General features: G+C 46.0%; 1 long non-coding RNA gene across 1 annotated transcript; it reads left to right on the plus strand.

Annotated features, from left to right (window-relative positions):
* Window positions 1-5,887: 5,887 nt before the first annotated feature.
* On the plus strand, window positions 5,888-9,294 carry LOC307203036. Its single transcript, XR_013833090.1, has 3 exons — window positions 5,888-5,987; window positions 7,592-7,720; window positions 8,130-9,294. It is a non-coding gene; the product is annotated as an uncharacterized lncRNA (long non-coding RNA).
* The last annotated feature ends 367 nt before the right edge of the window (window positions 9,295-9,661 follow it).

Raw genomic sequence — 9,661 nt, forward strand, 5'->3', positions numbered from 1 at the left:
TTGAACTAACAGAACTGGACAACAGGGGCAAAGCAACTGCTTATATACATTTCTGAAGGCCTGGGCCACTCCCACTCCCAACGTGACTGGCTGTCTAAACTTCCAAGCTGCGAATCACGACTCAGAGTTCAAGGGCCAATGGCAGAGGCCCAAATCCTGAAATGTTCTGTGATTGGATATCATGTATCGAATCAGAACATAGGGGCAAAGAATCCTTAGTCCAGACTCAAGCTCAGGCAATCACAGACCACTGAATACATAACACTTGGCATTATCAGCCCCACGTTCTAACTAACTGAGCTACCATGCTTCCTATCTTTCCCACTGAGACAGTCTGATGGACAGGGGCAGCCCATCCTGTTCACCGCCTGAGGTGATACAGGAAGGTGACCCCCTGCCTCCCCCCCCCCAAGCCTCATTTACTGAGGTTGTGCAGTGGTTGCTTCCGGCGAGATCTTGTGAAACGTCGCAAGAGTTCTGCAAGATTTTGCATGATCTTGCCAGAAGCTGCTACCACACAACTCCTGGCCCTGGCAGCAGGAGTGGGCAGGGCACCTGAGGAAATGCCACCCCATGCAATTCTGCTGCCCAAGGTGCTTGCTTCAGTCTGCTCCTGGGAGGGCCAGCCCTGCTGATGGAACAGCTGCCCCCAGATGACCCTTAAGGGGAGAGGAGGCCCGATGGAGCTGGCCTGGCACAGCAGAGCCAATGGACTTCTAGCCAAAGTTTGTCCTTCGTTTATATCATGGGGTTAAGGAGGAGATACCTTAACTACAATTCAATATTTGGAAGGCACACTATACAAAAACTTTGGTCTAGGTGCCATCCTGCACTGCCATCAAAAGCTAAGGGAAGAGCAAGCTCTGGCATATGGTGAAGTGCAGAGGTCAGTATATATTCCCCAGAACACTTTGAGTTCCTTGCATACCGGTTACAGGTAGGTGGGAATGTCCTGTGTGAACACAGCCCCCAGCTTCCTTTGCAAATGTCCACTCTTCTCCATTTGAGACCCTCTCATGCTTCAATGCCCCCACAGATTTCCTGTGGCTGAGGCAATATAGCCCTAAAATAACTCAACCTCTCAACAATGTGCCTGCAGGATTGAAAAGGAGCGTAAATTTCATGCAATGCTGAAATATATCTGTCTTCTGCTAAGAGCTGCCAACAGCTGCATAATGCCGTCAGTATACAACAGTGGGAAGTGGAGATGGAAATGGCAGCCAATGAAATTATGGAGGAACTGGAGCTATGCAGAATGCAATGAAGTGGGGCCGAGGTTGGCTTCTTATAGCCAAGCTCAGCTTCCTTTTTCCGAGACAAATGATCTGGGATAGCCAGGGGACAAATGGCTAGGGGGATGTTTTGAGAAGTGTGGCATCCTCTATGACGCCAGTGCAGATGAGAGAATTGGCAGGGCTAATTCCCATCTCAGATATGCAGATGACACAACCTTGATGGCAGAAAGTGAGGAAGAATTAAAGAACCTTTTATTGAGGGTGAAAGAGGAGAGCGCAAAATATGGTCTGAAGCTCAACATCAAAAAAACGAAGATCATGGCTACTGGTCCCATCACCTCCTGGCAAATAGAAGGGGAAGAAATGGAGGCAGTGAGAGATTTTACTTTCTTGGGCTCCATGATCACTGCAGATGGTGACAGCAGCCACGAAATTAAAAGACGCCTGCTTCTTGGGAGAAGGGCAATGACAGGCCTAGACAGCATCTTGAGAAGTAGAGACATCACCTTGCCAACAAAGGTCCGTATAGTTAAAGCTATGGTTTTCCCAGTAGTGATGTATGGAAGTGAGAGCTGGACCATAAAGAAAGCTGATCGCCGAAGAATTGATGCTTTTGAATTATGGTGCTGGAGGAGACTCTTGAGAGTCCCACGGACTGCAAGAAGATCAAACCTCTCCATTCTTAAGGAAATCAGCCCTGAGTGCTCACTGGAAGGACAGTTCCTGAAGCTGAGGCTCCAATACTTTGGCCACCTCATGAGAAGAGAAGACTCCCTGGAAAAGACCCTGATGTTGGGAAAGATGGAGGGCACAAGGAGAAGGGGAAGACAGAGGACGAGATGGTTGGATAGTGTTCTCGAAGCTACCAGCATGAGTTTGACCAAACTGCGGGAGGCAGTGGAGGACAGAAGTGCCTGGTGTGCTCTGGTCCATGGGATCACGAAGAGTCGGACACGACTAAAGAACTAAAGAACAACAACAATTCCCATCTATTGCCCCATTCCCTACAAAAATCACTTGCCATTTGTTTCGTTCATTAATGAACACTGAACCAACTGGGCTTCCTTTGTTACAAAACGAATGCACATTGTTAGCTACATTCATTGGGGAAGGGGAGCCTGTGGCCCCCTGGATGTTGGTGGACATACAACCAGGGTCAGCCCAAGACATTTTGGCGTCTGAGGCAAACCACAAAACGCCACCTCCCTCCCCGCAAAGGAAAAGGGGTGAGTGAAGATTTACATCAGGAACTAGCAGGGGAATAAAATTTGCATCAGGATCTGCTGTCCCTGTGGATCCTGCTGCCTGAGGTGCTCACCTCACCTTGCCCCATGGGTGGGCCGGCCTTGTATACAACTCCTATCTTCCCTGGTCATAGCTATGCTGGCTGGGGCTGGTGGGAGTGGGAGTCCAACAATATCTGGAAGGCAACTAGTTGCTCAGCCACATCATACATGCTTATTTTGTAGGAATGTGATCATAGGCTGGTAGGTGCTCACCATAGGAAACTAACAGAAGTCAAGTTGCATTCTTCTTCAAGGAGACGTTTTTACATCTGCCATAACTGCAAATCACCTGCAAAACAGGAAATTTACAGTTTGAGCTTGCAACCGGACACAGAGGAGACTTTGATCCCACTGAGTCTGAGACAGGTGCTGCAAAGCCCATGCAATTAAGAAATAAAAATAAATTTAAGCACAGCGCCACTGTGTAGGTTGCAGACTGAATGAAACGTTCAGTGCTAGATGGACTTAAAATAAACACGGCTTTCTTTTCCTTAGAAAAAGTAGAAGGATATGAGTAATAAAATGTCACACAACACACCCTATAATCCCTCAGTGTAAACATCCTCTTTCTGGGCTCAGAGACTGTGGCAATTTGCTACGCAGCAGGATCAATAAAGAGAGGCCCATTTTTTTATTATTTTTTTATTTTAGTACTGTGTCAGGAAAACATGCAATTTCCTTCCCCAGCTGCATAGTGCAGGGAACTGTCATCATTCGGAAGCTCTCTGCATTCTGGGTTGCATCCGACTTTCCTTCAAAGCAGACCTATTGAAATGAATGGGACATGTCCAAATGAATGGACCGAAGTAAAGCAAAGCTCAATTTTACTTATTTATTTTTGCACATATTGATTTATTGTCTCCCCCCCCCCCCCGCCCACCCACACATCTCAAGGCAATGTACAAAGTATAATAAAACCAGCTTTAAAACAGTTAAAAACAACACAGAGAATAACAGCAGATAAATTTAAATGCTTGTAGCCAAGTAAGTTCTACAGTCAAATGATGGTCTGCTCTGAGCAGGAGTAACCTCAAAGCAATACACGCAGGGCGGAGATATATTCATCCTGCTGGGAAAGTTTTTCGAGCCTGATGGTGGGCACCTGTCATATCTCAAAAGAAACCCTTGCAAGGGATCCTTCCTTCAAGAACACATTCCAGTCAGGCCAGAGACCTCAAGGGTGTCATCGTCCCCCAAGGAAGCAGGCGTGTGGTCTGGGGAGAAGGCATTGCCTGAGAAGGGTCCTGAGGAGGACCGGAGGGCTGCATTCAGCCCCTGAGGTTCCCCCATGCCTGCACTATGCCATGCTGGATAGCATAGAGCAATAATTTAAAAGATTCTGGCTCAGAAAATGATTTGTTGCTGCCTGCCTTATCATTGCTGCAAAGCTAATGACTGAGAAGAATTGGAAAAAAAGAAAACATCTCCTGCTGAATCTGAAAAGATTGAGAAGACCTGGTCTATATTGACAATGATCAAACTAACCTCCTATAAGAGACATTACAATCAACCCAATAGGTTTACGGAAAGATGGGGATTTTTTGTGTGTAACGCATACCCCCCCCCCCAACATTTCTCCGATGAAAATAGGGACATCACATTCCATAAAAATAATTTTACTATTTATACCCCACACATCTTACTGGGTTACCCCAGCCATTCTGGGCTTCTTCTAACACACAGTGGTGCCTTGGGTTACATACGCTTCAGGTTACATACGCTTCAGGTTACAGACTCCGCTAACCCAGAAATAGTACCTCGGGTTAAGAACTTTGCTTCAGGATGAGAACAGAAATTGTGCTCCGGCAGCACGGCAGCAGCGGGAGGCCCCATTAGCTAAAGTAGTGCTTCAGGTTAAGAACAGTTTCAGGTTAAGAACGGACCTCCAGAACAAATTAAGTACTTAACCTGAGGTACCACTGTATATAAAAACATTAAAGATTAAAAAACCCCTTCCCTGTACAGAATTGCCTTCAGATGGCTCAGGGGTCGGGTAACTCCATACCCTCCAACATTTATCCAATGAAAATAGGGACATCCTAAGGAAAAGTGGGATGGGACACGGGTGGCGCTGTGGTCTAAACCACGGAGCCTCTTGGGCTTGCCGATCAGAAGGTCAGCGGTTCGAATCCCTGTGACGGGGTCAGCTCCCGTGGCTCAGTCCCAGCTCCTGTCAACCTAGCAGTTTGAAAGCATGCCAGTGCAAGTAGATAAATAGGTACCGCTTCGGCGGGAAGGTAAACGGTGTTTCCGTGCGCTGCTCTGGTTTGCCAGAAGAGGCTTAGTCATGCTGGCCATATGACCCGGAAAGCTGTCTGCGGACAAACGCCAGCTCCCTTGGCCTGTAAAATGAGATGAGTGCCGCAACTTCAGAGTCGTCTGCGACTGGAGTTAACTGTCAGGGGTCCCTTTAGCTTTACCTTTTTTAAGGAAAAGTGAGACATTCTGGAATCAAACCAGAAACCCGGACTGCTTCTCTAAATCAGGGACGTCTCTGGAAAACAGGGACACTTGGAGGGTCTGGTAATGACACTGAATAAGCTTATGCTGTCTTTAATTTACTATAATGTTTTTAGTTATTCATTTGTTTTAAGGTTACTTGGTGGAAATGAATGAAATAATAATAATTTAATGTAGCTCTTCTTCAAATGGTTTTGCAATTGGAAGACCAATTACACTTAACGTTTCTAGTTTTTCGTTCCTTTTTTTAAAAAAAGAAAATATTGTACAGAAGATACAGAAATACTGTCAGCTGACCAGCGAAGGTCGGAAGCAGGGGTCAGTGCAGCAAAATAACCGTACAACACTCCTGTGTTTTGTGACACTTGTAACATCCCCGCTCCCCCACAAAGAAACCTGCTTGCCCATTTTCCGCTGCCCAAAAGGATTGATTCAGCTTTGAAATATGAAGTTCCGCACGTGCCGTTCTTGTTTTCTTCACGGAAAAGCCTTGCTGGTAAATATTGTGAGAAGAAAAGGAAAGAGAACGACGAGCTGGTTAGGAGCACTCTGAACGGGAATATGGTCAACAGTGATTGCACTTGACCTGTGGTTACGCCTTAAGGGCATGACATGTGCTTGTTTTAAGAAGAGAGAGTGGTAGCTAATGGTGGCCCAGGGCAAATGAGGTTTTATTGGATTGTTGTTGAGGCTGTGTGTGTGTGTGTGTGTGTGTGTGTGTGTTGGGGTGGTGGTTAGTATTCACAGGAAGAGAATTCATTTGCAGAAATGGGATGACTGAATTGGCTTGAGCTTTCAACACTCCCAGATCAATAGCAGTCAGGGTAATTTTATCTCCAGGAGCACACACGAAGCCAGCTGCATGATCTACACAGCATGTGTGCTGGTTCCATGCTTGCTGCTTGCAGTAAACCCTACACAAATTCGGAACGGAGTCCCTAAGGCAGTTGGATGGCACCTTGCATGCCTCCGTCCAGCAACTCCTGCAGCCAAGCTGGTGCGAAAGGTATTGCTCTGCGCTTTTTTTTGGGGGGGGAGCACATCAGTGAGGCCAAGAGGGGGGGTCTTGTCGACTGAGACCTCCAGACACACAGCCCAGGCTTCCATCTCAGGGAGGTCACTTTGGTGCTGCTAACACAGCCTAACCGATGTGGGAGGCACCAGTTCTGAATGGTGGACAGTCACTATATTGTTCAGTGTTCAGAGTGTTGGTGCTGACCTTTAAAGCCCTAAACAGCCTCAGTCCAGTGTACCTGAAGGAGCGTCTCCACCTCTGTCGTTCAGCCCAGACACTGAGGGCCAGCTCTGAGGGCCTTCTGGTGGTTCCCTCACTGCAAGAAGCGAAGTTACAGGGAACCAGGCAGAGGGCCTTCTCAGTGGTGGTGCCCGCCCTGTGGAACACCCTCCCATCAGATGTCAAGGAAATAAACAACTATTTGACTTTTAGAAGACATCTGAAGGCAACCTTGTATTGGGAAATGTTTACTGTTTGATGTTTTATCATGTTTTTAATATTCTGTTGGGAGCTGCCCAGAGTGTCTCGGGAAACCCAATCAGATGGGCAGAGTATAAATAAAAAATTCTTCTTCTTCTTCTTCTTCTTCTTCTTTGTCTGTCGGGGGGCAGACTACCACAAATTCCTGGAATCAAGTAAAGGGTTAGAATTTAATCAAAGTCCCTTAAACCCTAGATCCAACTGGGTTTCCATTGCTGGAATTGCCAGGCCAGCCTGATAAAGACCACCTAGTATGAGTTGTTAACCTAACAAAGCAAGGTGATGAGCTCTTGAGAGGGACACTCCCGTCCCTGAGCTCTGAGATAGTTAGAAGACAATGTCAGAGTTTTAGCTTTGACATTTGCAGGAACGCAACACGGTAGTAAGGTAGCGAGCTGCAGAAAGAGGAAATGCAAAAGGGCTGTTGTCTGACTGATTCCTGGTCTCCTGTGGCTATGAGAGAACAAGAACCTCTGGGGCTATACTGCTGGGAGTCCTTCCATCATGGGCTCAGGTTGTATATAGGTGTAAATAAACCCTATATGGTAATAACACCACAGTCTCTTCTGTGCCTCATTTTCTTTCTTTTTTTATAATATATTTATTAAGATTTTAGAAAAATAAATGGGTTACAAAGTAGATGTCAACAGAGAAAAAAAAAATACAAAATAGAAAAAGGAAACACAGATCCCGAGTAAGTACGCCTGGAACTTCTGGAATATGACACTGTTCAGAGACTGAGGTGACGTGCAACCATATTTTATTATTAGTTACACACTCTCTCACTTTTCTTCTGAAGAGCTCCAGGTGATTCCCCTTCCCTGCTTTTTATCTTCGCAACAATCTTGTGGGGCAGGTTTTGGGGGTGGCGGGGAGAGCAAATTCACTGAGGAAACGCTCCAAGTTACAGCTCCGGTGGTTCACCACAAGAGGCAGTTGACGGTTCTAGTCCCCAATGACCTGATATGGATTTAAACTTGCCTAACAGTCCTTACCTCTCACTCCAGAATTGTGGGAATTGTAGTTCTGCAAGGGCTCCCTGTCAGAGAATTCTAAGCATCCTCATCAAACCACAGTTCCAAAGCTTTGTTGTAATTTTTCATACTATGTTCCAGAAAACTGAGATTTCTCAGAAGATGCCTCTGAGGATTCCTTGATGACCTTCCAGATCAGTCATGGCAGATGTATTTCCCTGAAAGTTAAATCATCTAATTCTTCAACATGTAATCATAGGTGATTGTTGGGTGTGTTTCGCATGCGTTCTCCATTGATGTAGACTGACAGTGAAGTCTAAGAGGCCCCATGTGAACTAAGGGTGTGGCTTGAAGATGCCCCACTGTCTGTGGCGCTTTGGCAGCAGGGCTGGTTCAAGGCATGGGGCTGCTGGAGATGAAGGAGATGAAGACCTCACTCCATGTAAAATCAATGAAGATACATGAGAATTAGGGAGGTTGGAGAAATTGTTGATGTTCATTTATTTGTTCTTAGTCTGGAATGGAAACCAAGCAACTGGTATTCAATGTTGTTGTTGCAAATCTGCAAATGATACATAATTCCCCCTCCCTACGTTTGCATTGTGTTTCCTTTGACTGGGACAACATAATGGCAACGTAACTTACAGAAGTTATGTAATTCCATCGCAGGGACAGCAAGGTGAACAATGTAGCTTTCGGCAGGAGACAGACAGAAGCAGAACAGAAATAGCGCTGCATGTGAAGAATACAGGGTGGAACAGAAAATGATGCACAGCGCTGTGGCAGTTCTTAGGATGCAGTCTAATAATATCACTGGTGACTCTTATAATACAATCCATGGACAGCAGTGTGGGTTTAATTTGTTTGTGGTTTGTGGGAGATGCCTTTGTAAAAATCACGGGGATTTCTTCCAAGGGTCTACGTTTTGTGCCGTGGTGGTACCAACATTGGATCTGTGGCACTGCCTGCTCAGGCCATGGAGAAAGATGTGCTCTGTGATTTAATGGTACCACACTATTTTAACAGTCTTTCTTTTCTATGCCCTGCAGCACTCGTCTTATGACTGGCACTCGCAACAGTTTCTCCTAATTCCATGTGTGCCCACAGGCCCCAGAGAGGCTGGAGACTGCAGCAGCAGTTGCTGGGGTGTTGCCTTCAAGTCTTCTTGTTTAACGCAACACATTTATACTGGTTAAACAAAGGTGGCATTGTGGGAAGTGGACATGAGGCCACAAGAATGACCTTTGGCCCGAGCCAACAAATCTATTATTTTATGCTTGTTCTCAATGTGTAAACTTGCTGCACCAAGGGCGGAGAAATATTTTCAGCCTGAAGATAGCATTGCCTCAGAGGAAACAATCTGGGGTCCATATGCATGTGGTGGGTGGAGACAATGGTGGGTGGAGCAACAGATAGACCTTTGTACATGCCAGTCATGGAGAGGCCAGAAGTTTCTCATTTCACCTGGTCACAGTTCAAGGACACTTTCCAACCATGCTAAATCCACGAAGGAGGTCTCAGAGCCTGGGTGGTGAGGGATGGAGTTGGAAAGAAAGGGTTTGACCTGGGAATTGGGCTTTAGCTGAGGAAAGTCCCGAGGGCCACATACAGAGACCTGGGGGTCCACATTCAGTTCTCCACCCCTGAGCTACACTGTGAGCTCTTTGACAGAAAACTGGAGCCCAACAGAAAACTAGAACCCAAAACAGACCAGTTCCTCCTGTCAGAGCTGTCTGGGTGAGCTCTTGTTGAGATGGTAAGTGGTTCTTGGTGCTGCCCAGTCCTAAGCCAGGCTTGGTATTGATGGGCATCCAAATATTGTCATTAATTGACCAGAATTTCTTTGACAGAGTAAGCACCTTCCTCTTCACAGATGAAGCCCCTTTTGCGGATTCTTCTTGCTTTGGAGTATAATACACTGAAGAGAGGAAAGGAAGAGGTTGATTTTTAAGAAGAAAGCAACACTCTGAGCAGCCCGTTCAGAAATTAGTTCTGCCAAAGTTCTTCGTCTTGAGGAATTTTGGCCACTTCCTATTATCTGCTTTTTGTGTGTGTCTTGTGACTCTGACTAAATATATGACGTTATTTTTCTAGCATTAAGATTCTTTTTTTTTTTTGCACATCAGGGGTTTTTTTTAAGCGACCTTCTTGCTGAAACAGAAAATTTCCCCGAGATGTAGCAATGTTATGTTCTTGTAACCAAACACTGCC

The sequence above is a fragment of the Podarcis cretensis genome (assembly GCF_951804945.1).
Source record: "Podarcis cretensis genome assembly, chromosome: 14".
Lineage (NCBI taxonomy): Eukaryota > Metazoa > Chordata > Lepidosauria > Squamata > Lacertidae > Podarcis > Podarcis cretensis.